This window comes from Mizuhopecten yessoensis, unplaced genomic scaffold (assembly GCF_002113885.1).
Source record: "Mizuhopecten yessoensis strain PY_sf001 unplaced genomic scaffold, ASM211388v2 scaffold10347, whole genome shotgun sequence".
Lineage (NCBI taxonomy): Eukaryota > Metazoa > Mollusca > Bivalvia > Pectinida > Pectinidae > Mizuhopecten > Mizuhopecten yessoensis.
Window position 1 is genome coordinate 96,473 of NW_018408501.1, and position 9,985 is coordinate 106,457.

At 37.2% G+C, this 9,985-nt stretch overlaps 1 long non-coding RNA gene across 1 annotated transcript; it reads right to left on the bottom strand.

Moving 5' to 3' along the window:
- Positions 1 to 437: 437 nt before the first annotated feature.
- On the bottom strand, positions 438 to 7,630 carry LOC110460278. The gene is made up of 3 exons (XR_002463993.1): positions 7,503 to 7,630; positions 2,397 to 2,486; positions 438 to 752 (listed from the first exon to the last, which is right to left on the bottom strand). It is a non-coding gene; the product is annotated as an uncharacterized LOC110460278 (long non-coding RNA).
- Positions 7,631 to 9,985: the final 2,355 nt, after the last annotated feature.

Genomic DNA, 9,985 nt, shown 5'->3' on the forward strand with positions numbered 1-9,985 from the left:
CCGAAACTTTAATTTTCTTTCCAGTACACAAAAAAAGTCTTTGGGCCATACTTAAAATATGTTTTTTTCTTCTTGTTAATTAAACGTAAAAACAATCCTCAGAACACGGGAAATCGCTTCTGAGACGTTCTAGAAAACACTTTTTTGGGGGGGGGAGATCCCCCAAACCTCCTTTACGGGGAGGGGGTCTGTACCCACACCCCCCTCCTCGCGCTACGCGCTCGGGCTGCTGCCTTTCGCGGCACACCGTTGACTATTGAGAAAAAATTCTCGGCCCCCCCTTTTAGGAGGAAATCCTGGATCCGCCCCTACAGATCGTTCACGGAACGTGTTCCAACGACGGCAAATTTGAGTGTGGCACGTGTTTGCCTAATTTCGAGTCGCCATCTTTCCAATATTGAATTTTGATTGTGAGGCCATAAAATATCAAAGGGGACGTTTCAGGAATTGTTTTATTGCAGAAAAGACCAAAAAAATGTACAGTGTATATTATTGACGTGAAAATAGTTTTAACATTGCTATTTATTTGATGAATTGTTTTGAATCCATATCCGATAAAGTTCAGTGTTGTTAGTACCTCAGTCCTATTGGTCCCCGGAAAAAGCACGTCTGCATGCATTCTATCCAACTCTCGTGATTGTTTGCGTTGCCTGCGCATCCGCCATACGTAAACGGAGAACAGAATCCCGCAACATAGTAAAAACGTCTCATGTTTGCATAGCAAGGTCCGGAATCTGGAGGACCCGTACAAACTGAAACACACAATACACACATTATGGATTTAAACTAAATGTAAGTAACAACATATCCAGTCAATTGCTGTATAATCTGCGATTTTTAGGTCACCGTGACCTATTCTGATCGCTTTTCGTTCGTCGTCCGTCGTGAGTAAACATGTTACATTTTCGACTTCTCAAGAACCAGGAGATGGATTTTTTTCAAACTTGGTCAGAAAAATCCTTCGTAGATGAGGCTACAAATTGTAAAATTGGGATTCCTATTCCAACCCCAGGGGCCAGGACGGGGCCTCAAATAGAAAATTAACCAATATTTCAAAAATCTTCTTCTCCAGACTCGGAGGTACTACAGTCATTTTTTTGCATGGATCGATATACCTTTATGTCAATTGTAAATTTCAGTACCCCTGGGCCATCTGTTCTCCCTTGGGGAGGGGGTCAAGTTTACTATAGTTTATATAGGGAAATAACACTTTGGGGTATATTTTGTCTATTTTCACCAGGAAATTATTCAAATATAGTTGGAGTAATTATGATGCCAGATGGCAATTAGATGGTATGAGAAAATCCTATCCTGCCCCATCCCCAGGGGCTGGAGAGGTGGGGCCCAAATGGGGAAAATGGTTAAAAGTTCAAAAATCTTCTTCATCAGACTCAGATGTGTTATAAACAAATACTCTTCATGGATAGAAAGGCCCTTAGGTGCATTATCAGTATGAAAAAATAAGATTCGTCCTTGCCACAGGGGCTGGAGGGGTAGGCCAAAAAGCGGGAAATGGCTGATATTTAAAAAAAACCTCTCCACTCAGATGTTACAAGATTCAAACAAATTTCTTTTATGGATGAAAATGCCCTTTTGTGCATTATATAAACTGTTAGTTATATTACCCTTAGGTCATCTTTTCTCCTTGGTTTGAATAGGGAAATAACTCTTCTTGCTATATTTTGTCCATTTTCAGCAAGAACAAATTCAAGCTTGGTTGGAATAGTGATAATGATATTGAAATAAAATAATATTAGAAAGTAAGATCCTGACCTATCCCAGGGGTTGGCCAAAGAGGAAAACCGGTTAAATAACAATATATTATTTCTCAATAGCAAAATAATTTATCTGAAGAGTTTTTTAAGTTCTTATCCTATGGTGACATGACAAGTACTGTATTTCACTTTGTTTACATGTTGATTTCCACATCACATCTCAATAATGAAATTGAGCTACCAGTACCTATAATATAACTTAGGTGACCGCTAAGGCCCTTGAGCCTCTTGTTTTCATTAATTATTTAACTTTTCCATGTGTACAACTATCAACGATCATATGCATTTTATATGATAACTTTTTAACTTTTAAATTAAACATTTGATTTGTTCTTGTGTTAAGAATTAATAATAATAATAATTTGAGGTTCTTATATACCGCTTTTTCACAACTTAGTTCATAGGTTGTCTCAAAGCGGTTCACAAATTATTATCCGTGGTTATAGGGCCTTTGCAACCAGCCAACATCTTTCTCAACTCCCTGGGGAGCATACAGCTGATGCTGCCATTTTGGCGCTCACAGCTAGCATTCTACAATTCTAGCACTGCCCAACCATGTACTCATTTACAGCTGAGAAGCTACATGAGAGCTGTTCTATGTTACCGCCAAAGACAACTTACGTCCTCTCCTCGGGCTCCACCAGTTTGTAGACATGGCAACGTTGGCCAGCAATAGCAGCACCACAGTTTTTAACATTGTCGTTCTCATTTCTGTCAAAATGAAGTTTGATATACGTCTAAAAAAACTATTTGTTGGTCTAATTCCAGAGCAAAGTTACAACGATGTCGAATGTCGGTACACAGTTCATAACCAAATATACAAGAGAATACAAAAATGTAAAAAAATGCAATACAATGGAAAACTTTAATTAATTAAAAAAAATGAAACCAGAGAAAAGTATTAACATAGGAATAAGACTAGGTTTCCCCAAACGGTAAAAGTTTTCTGCTTCTGGGTAAGATTCAAGTGATGTCCCGTTCTCATAGACAGAACCGATGTGGTGATAGCGAAACTACAAAGCATAATAATGTCACTCCGATTTCGCACAAGAGAGGTCGGGTTCCGCAATGGACAGAACACTCATCAAGACGGCCGGGGTTCGATTCACCGATCAGACAAGGAAAGATATATGAGTATCCACACTCCCGGGAAAGATCCCATATATATTATTTATAGCATATCTGACCCCCTTCGGGAGAGGGGTGAGATTCCCAAACTCACCTGAAGGGGGTGAGTGATTCTTTTTCTCTTACCCTGTTCACTCATTGTGTACCCCGGATTTTATGTAAATGATTTAATGTTGACGTGACCTCATTGTAATGTTAAAGTGACGTCATACAATTGTTATGAATAGGTGAATCCTCCTGTCTCAACCCTAAGGGTGAGACTAATATAATAGCTTACCCCCTTGGGCTGAATTAAGGGATTCTCTTATCCTGGACAGGTGTATCCACACTTTTTTTCCTTTATGCTGTATTTTTTTTGGTGTGTGGTATTTTTCAACTATTGCATTATCAAAAAACATCGTAAGAGTTTCATATTTTCAAAATGGCCCACAAAGTGGTAGTATTTTTAAAAACTTGTAAAAAAGTTCTGTAACCAATACGTTCTCTCTTTGAAACATTTTTCAGATGCATGTTTGCTTTTAAAATTGATCATAGTTTGTTAGATTTAATAAAATCCTTTTACACAAGATCAAAACGAGATTTGAACTTGACTTAAACCTCAGAAGAGTACATGTTTAAAGTAAAGGGTACCATGGCCACTACAGCAGCTGTTACCGCTAAGAAGAGTTCCACTCCGAGTAAGTTTAACTTGGAGTACTAACTCTTCTATATGGAAGGGAAACAAATATTTTATTCTGGCTAAGAGTAAATTCCAATGTCAAGAGGTTTTGCAGCTCATAAATTGAAAATTTAATTGTATGCAGTGCATTAATAATTCCTCCTGACAACATCAATAAAGAGTTTGCCATGAATTTAAAGGTCCGCAGTTTGATCCCTGTAGGTATTTGTTATTTCCTTTTCATACTTCTATTTTTAGAAATTATAATTTCGAACAACTATACAACTGTAAAATGCACCACAACACGTGATTTAAAAAATAAAATCTTTTATTTATAATATATTTGACCCTAAACCTAAACATGTAGATCCGTTTGACCGACGTACTTTCCTGGTTTTAAACAACAGACATCATGACGGGTGTCACATGTATAGTGCAGGTAGTAAACTTTAACCTGTGTTGGAAGTCATGGTTCTGTTACAGTCAAATGTATAGTGCAGCTAGTAAACTTTAACCCTTGTTGGAAGTCATGGTTCTGTTACAGTCACATGTATAGTGCAGGTAGTGAACTTTAACCCGTGTTGGAAGTCATGGTTCTGTTACAGTCACATGTATAGTACAGGTAGTAAACTTTAACCCGTGTTGGAAGTCATGGTTCTGTTACAGTCACATGTATAGTACAGGTAGTAAACTTTAACCCGTGTTGGAAGTCATGGTTCTGTTACAGTCACATGTATAGTACAGGTAGTAAACTTTAACCCGTGTTGGAAGTCATGGTTCTGTTACAGTCACATGTATAGTACAGGTAGTAAACTTTAACCCGTGTTGGAAGTCATGGTTCTGTTACAGTCACATGTATAGTACAGGTAGTAAACTTTAACCCGTGTTGGAAGTCATGGTTCTGTTACAGTCACATGTATAGTACAGGTAGTAAACTTTAACCCGTGTTGGAAGTCATGGTTCTGTTACAGTCACATGTATAGTACAGGTAGTAAACTTTAACCCGTGTTGGAAGTCATGGTTCTGTTACAGTCACATGTATAGTACAGGTAGTAAACTTTAACCCGTGTTGGAAGTCATGGTTCTGTTACAGTCACATGTATAGTACAGGTAGTAAACTTTAACCCGTGTTGGAAGTCATGGTTCTGTTACAGTCACATGTATAGTACAGGTAGTAAACTTTAACCCGTGTTGGAAGTCATGGTTCTGTTACAGTCACATGTATAGTACAGGTAGTAAACTTTAACCCGTGTTGGAAGTCATGGTTCTGTTACAGTCACATGTATAGTACAGGTAGTAAACTTTAACCCGTGTTGGAAGTCATGGTTCTGTTACAGTCACATGTATAGTACAGGTAGTAAACTTTAACCCGTGTTGGAAGTCATGGTTCTGTTACAGTCACATGTATAGTACAGGTAGTAAACTTTAACCCGTGTTGGAAGTCATGGTTCTGTTACAGTCACATGTATAGTACAGGTAGTAAACTTTAACCCGTGTTGGAAGTCATGGTTCTGTTACAGTCACATGTATAGTACAGGTAGTAAACTTTAACCCGTGTTGGAAGTCATGGTTCTGTTACAGTCACATGTATAGTACAGGTAGTAAACTTTAACCCGTGTTGGAAGTCATGGTTCTGTTACAGTCACATGTATAGTACAGGTAGTAAACTTTAACCCGTGTTGGAAGTCATGGTTCTGTTACAGTCACATGTATAGTACAGGTAGTAAACTTTAACCCGTGTTGGAAGTCATGGTTCTGTTACAGTCACATGTATAGTACAGGTAGTAAACTTTAACCCGTGTTGGAAGTCATGGTTCTGTTACAGTCACATGTATAGTACAGGTAGTAAACTTTAACCCGTGTTGGAAGTCATGGTTCTGTTACAGTCACATGTATAGTACAGGTAGTAAACTTTAACCCGTGTTGGAAGTCATGGTTCTGTTACAGTCACATGTATAGTACAGGTAGTAAACTTTAACCCGTGTTGGAAGTCATGGTTCTGTTACAGTCACATGTATAGTACAGGTAGTAAACTTTAACCCGTGTTGGAAGTCATGGTTCTGTTACAGTCACATGTATAGTACAGGTAGTAAACTTTAACCCGTGTTGGAAGTCATGGTTCTGTTACAGTCACATGTATAGTACAGGTAGTAAACTTTAACCCGTGTTGGAAGTCATGGTTCTGTTACAGTCACATGTATAGTACAGGTAGTAAACTTTAACCCGTGTTGGAAGTCATGGTTCTGTTACAGTCACATGTATAGTACAGGTAGTAAACTTTAACCCGTGTTGGAAGTCATGGTTCTGTTACAGTCACATGTATAGTACAGGTAGTAAACTTTAACCCGTGTTGGAAGTCATGGTTCTGTTACAGTCACATGTATAGTACAGGTAGTAAACTTTAACCCGTGTTGGAAGTCATGGTTCTGTTACAGTCACATGTATAGTACAGGTAGTAAACTTTAACCCGTGTTGGAAGTCATGGTTCTGTTACAGTCACATGTATAGTACAGGTAGTAAACTTTAACCCGTGTTGGAAGTCATGGTTCTGTTACAGTCACATGTATAGTACAGGTAGTAAACTTTAACCCGTGTTGGAAGTCATGGTTCTGTTACAGTCACATGTATAGTACAGGTAGTAAACTTTAACCCGTGTTGGAAGTCATGGTTCTGTTACAGTCACATGTATAGTACAGGTAGTAAACTTTAACCTGTGTTGGAAGTCATGGTTCTGTTACAGTCACATGTATAGTACAGGTAGTAAACTTTAACCCGTGTTGGAAGTCATGGTTCTATTACAGTCACATGTATAGTACAGCTAGTGAACTTTAACCTGTGTAGGAAGTCATGGTTCTGTTACAGTCACGTGTATAGTACAGGTAGTAAACTTTAACCTGTGTTGGAAGTCATGGTTCTGTTACAGTCACGTGTATAATACAGGTAGTAAACTTGAACCCGTGTTGGAAGTCATGGTTCTATTACAGTCACATGTATAGTGCAGCTAGTAAACTTTAACCCTTGTTGGAAGTCATGTTTCTGTTACAGTCACATGTATAGTACAGCTAGTAAACTTTAACCCGTGTTGGAGGTCATGGTTCTGTTACAGTCACATGTATAGTACAGCTAGTGAACTTTAACCTGTGTTGGAAGTCATGGTTCTGTTACAGTCACATGTATAGTACAGGTAGTAAACTTTAACCCGTGTTGGAAGTCATGGTTCTATTACAGTCACATGTATAGTACAGCTAGTGAACTTTAACCTGTGTAGGAAGTCATGGTTCTGTTACAGTCACGTGTATAGTACAGGTAGTAAATTTTAACCTGTGTTGGAAGTCATGGTTCTGTTACAGTCACGTGTATAGTACAGGTAGTAAACTTTAACCTGTGTAGGAAGTCATGGTTCTGTTACAGTCACGTGTATAGTACAGGTAGTAAATTTTAACCTGTGTTGGAAGTCATGGTTCTGTTACAGTCACGTGTATAGTACAGGTAGTAAACTTTAACCTGTGTTGGAAGTCATGGTTCTGTTACAGTCACATGTATAGTACAGGTAGTAAACTTTAACCCGTGTTGGAAGTCATCCTCATAGGTAAGACATCAATGGAAAGCCTATAGCTTGTAATGAGGTTATTTATCTGCATTTCGTTAATTGATTGGTTGATGATGGCGTGCGCAAAGAATGGCATACATGTAGAACCCTTCAATGTTAAGGACAATAATGTGATCATAAGTATTATCAATTAACTATTACTAAACAATACATACAATACTTCTTTCTAATCGCAAATGACTTACTCACAACCATGGATACATGTAAATGAACAAAGACTTATTTTGAATTTGGTCCTCGAACAGTTTCCATTTTAAACATTTTGTTCTATGTACATAGCATACAGTGTATGATGGAAAATATGAAATATTGAAAACAGAAAAATACTTACCAGATGTTCACACCGTAATTCACATTACAATAGCACACGGTGACCAAGGACCGCTTTTATCCTTTACAAATCTATGAGTAATACAAAGTATTGTTATGGCCGCTAGGACATCATCAATAATAAAACGCACACGTTTGTTTATTTTCACTATTTTTTGTTGATTCATTTCCTTAGTGGAAAGCATTTTCTGATCAACATAATTATGCATGTCTGTTGTTTTTGGTTAAAGTTATCAATTACTTTACGGGGAAAACGTGAAACGGAAGGTTAGTAATACTTCGAATGACCGGACAAGACATATATGCTTTCTGGTCTGATGGATCACTTAATGGATGTATTGTTTTTGTAGATCAGTAGCAAATATAAAGCACTTAATTATAATATCCAAACCTTTAAAACCGACTATAGTTAAAAACAAAAGTCAATTACAATTTGAAATTTATTCAACTTCCAAGATTGATATCATAATAGTTCTCAATAAAACAGACAAAAAGTAAATGATTTAACTGTTAAGGTATTTTGGTTTAAATTATTACCACAATGGTTACTTAAAGAATAATGATACACGGTTCAGCACTCACAAATTAAGTTCGTTCTCCGTTCATTTCCGGATAGTTTTTGGAGTTTGTAATTAATGTGTTGTTTAAGATTATACCAAGAGGATGACCGCTATCCAGGGTCAGATGTATACTTCTAATATGTAGAACTTATTTTTAGGAGATGGCTTTATAGTACTCTTGTTGCCAGATCCCTAACATTACATTTTGTATAATTTTATATTATGTACTGCATATTCATAAATTAAATATTGTTTAAACCAACTTATTGTAGGGAAAATGTGATAACTTGTTCAATCACAACGTTTTAATACCCAAAAGTAAATAAGAACATTTTAAATTGTGTGATTAATTAATCTAAGCACTTTGCATTGTGTTACATACACGTGCGAAGAATAGGTCCAAATGTATCATAACACTGAAAACTGTATACCTCTTTCGATAAATGTATACCAGCATGTGCGTATTTGTATAGTCTTATATGATTTTATTAGCTCACCTGCCCGAAGGGTAAGTGAGCTTATGCCATGGTGCGGCGTCCGTCGTCCGTCTGTCCGGCATCAACCTTTTACTCTAAACGACTTCTTTTCAGTAACCAAAAGGCCTAGGATGATAATATTTGGCCAGTAGCATGCTGGGATGAAGGGCTACCAAGTTTGTTCAAATGAATGACCTTTATCCATTTTCACGGTCACAGGGGTCAAATATGTTTAAAACATTTAAGCAACTTCTTTGGAATAACCAAGAGGTCTAGGGTGATAATATTCTGCTAGTAGCATGCTGGGATAAATTGCTACCAGGTTTGTGCAAATGAATGACCTTGACTTATATTCAAGGTTACAGGAGTCAAATATGTTGAAAACTGTAAACAACTTCTTCTTGATAACCAAAAGGACCTGGGTGATGATATTTGACCATTTACATGCTGGGATGAAGGGTTACCATGTTTATTTAAATGAATGACTTTCACCCATTTGCAAGGTCACAGGGGGCAAATATGTTGAAATCTTTAAACAACTTCTGAATACTCAAAGGTTCCGGGTGATGAAGGACTACCAAGTTTGTTCAAATGAATGACCTTCATTTATATTCAAGGTCACAGGAATCAGAATAGGCGTCTTTGGCCAGAAGCATGCTGGTATGAAAGGCAATAAAGTCTGCTCAACTTAATGTCCTAGTTTGATTTTCAAAGTCACATGTGTCATATGTTTAAATCTTTTAATAGATTCTTTTGAATCAAACACTGGTATTTTGCCTGTAGCCGATTTAGTCCACTTTTAAGATAACAAGTGTGAGGTTAATACCAGGTGAGCGATTCAGGCCCATTGGGCCTCTTGTTTCAGTAGCCTTGTATCACACACACATTCCTATTTTAAGCGTCTATGAAATATCCAAGGTGTGTAAAGTTCATATTTATTCATCAAAATCATTCTCAATATAACAGGAACACATTAAAGATTACTAAATTCTTGAAGAGAAATTGCATTGAATGAAGTTGTGAATTCTCTAAACAGAGAAGGATATAAGTTGCTGTGACAGGGAGCCACAAACTATTATACAGTGATATAGAGACTTAAGGGTGTAAGTTACCTCACTGTGATATAGAGACTTAAGGGTGTAAGTTACCTCACTGTGATATTGAGACTTAAGGGTGTATGTTATCTCACTGTGATATAGAGACTTAAGGTTGTATGTTATCTCACTGTGATATAGAGACTTAAGGGTATATGTTATCTCACTGTGATATAGAGACTTAAGGTTGTATGTTACCTCACTGTGATATAGAGACTTAAGGTTGTATGTTATCTCACTGTGATATAGAGACTTAAGGGTATAAGTTACCTCACTGTGATATAGAGACTTAAGGTTGTATGCTACCTCACTGTGATATAGAGACGCAAGTGTGAATGTTACCTCACTGTAATA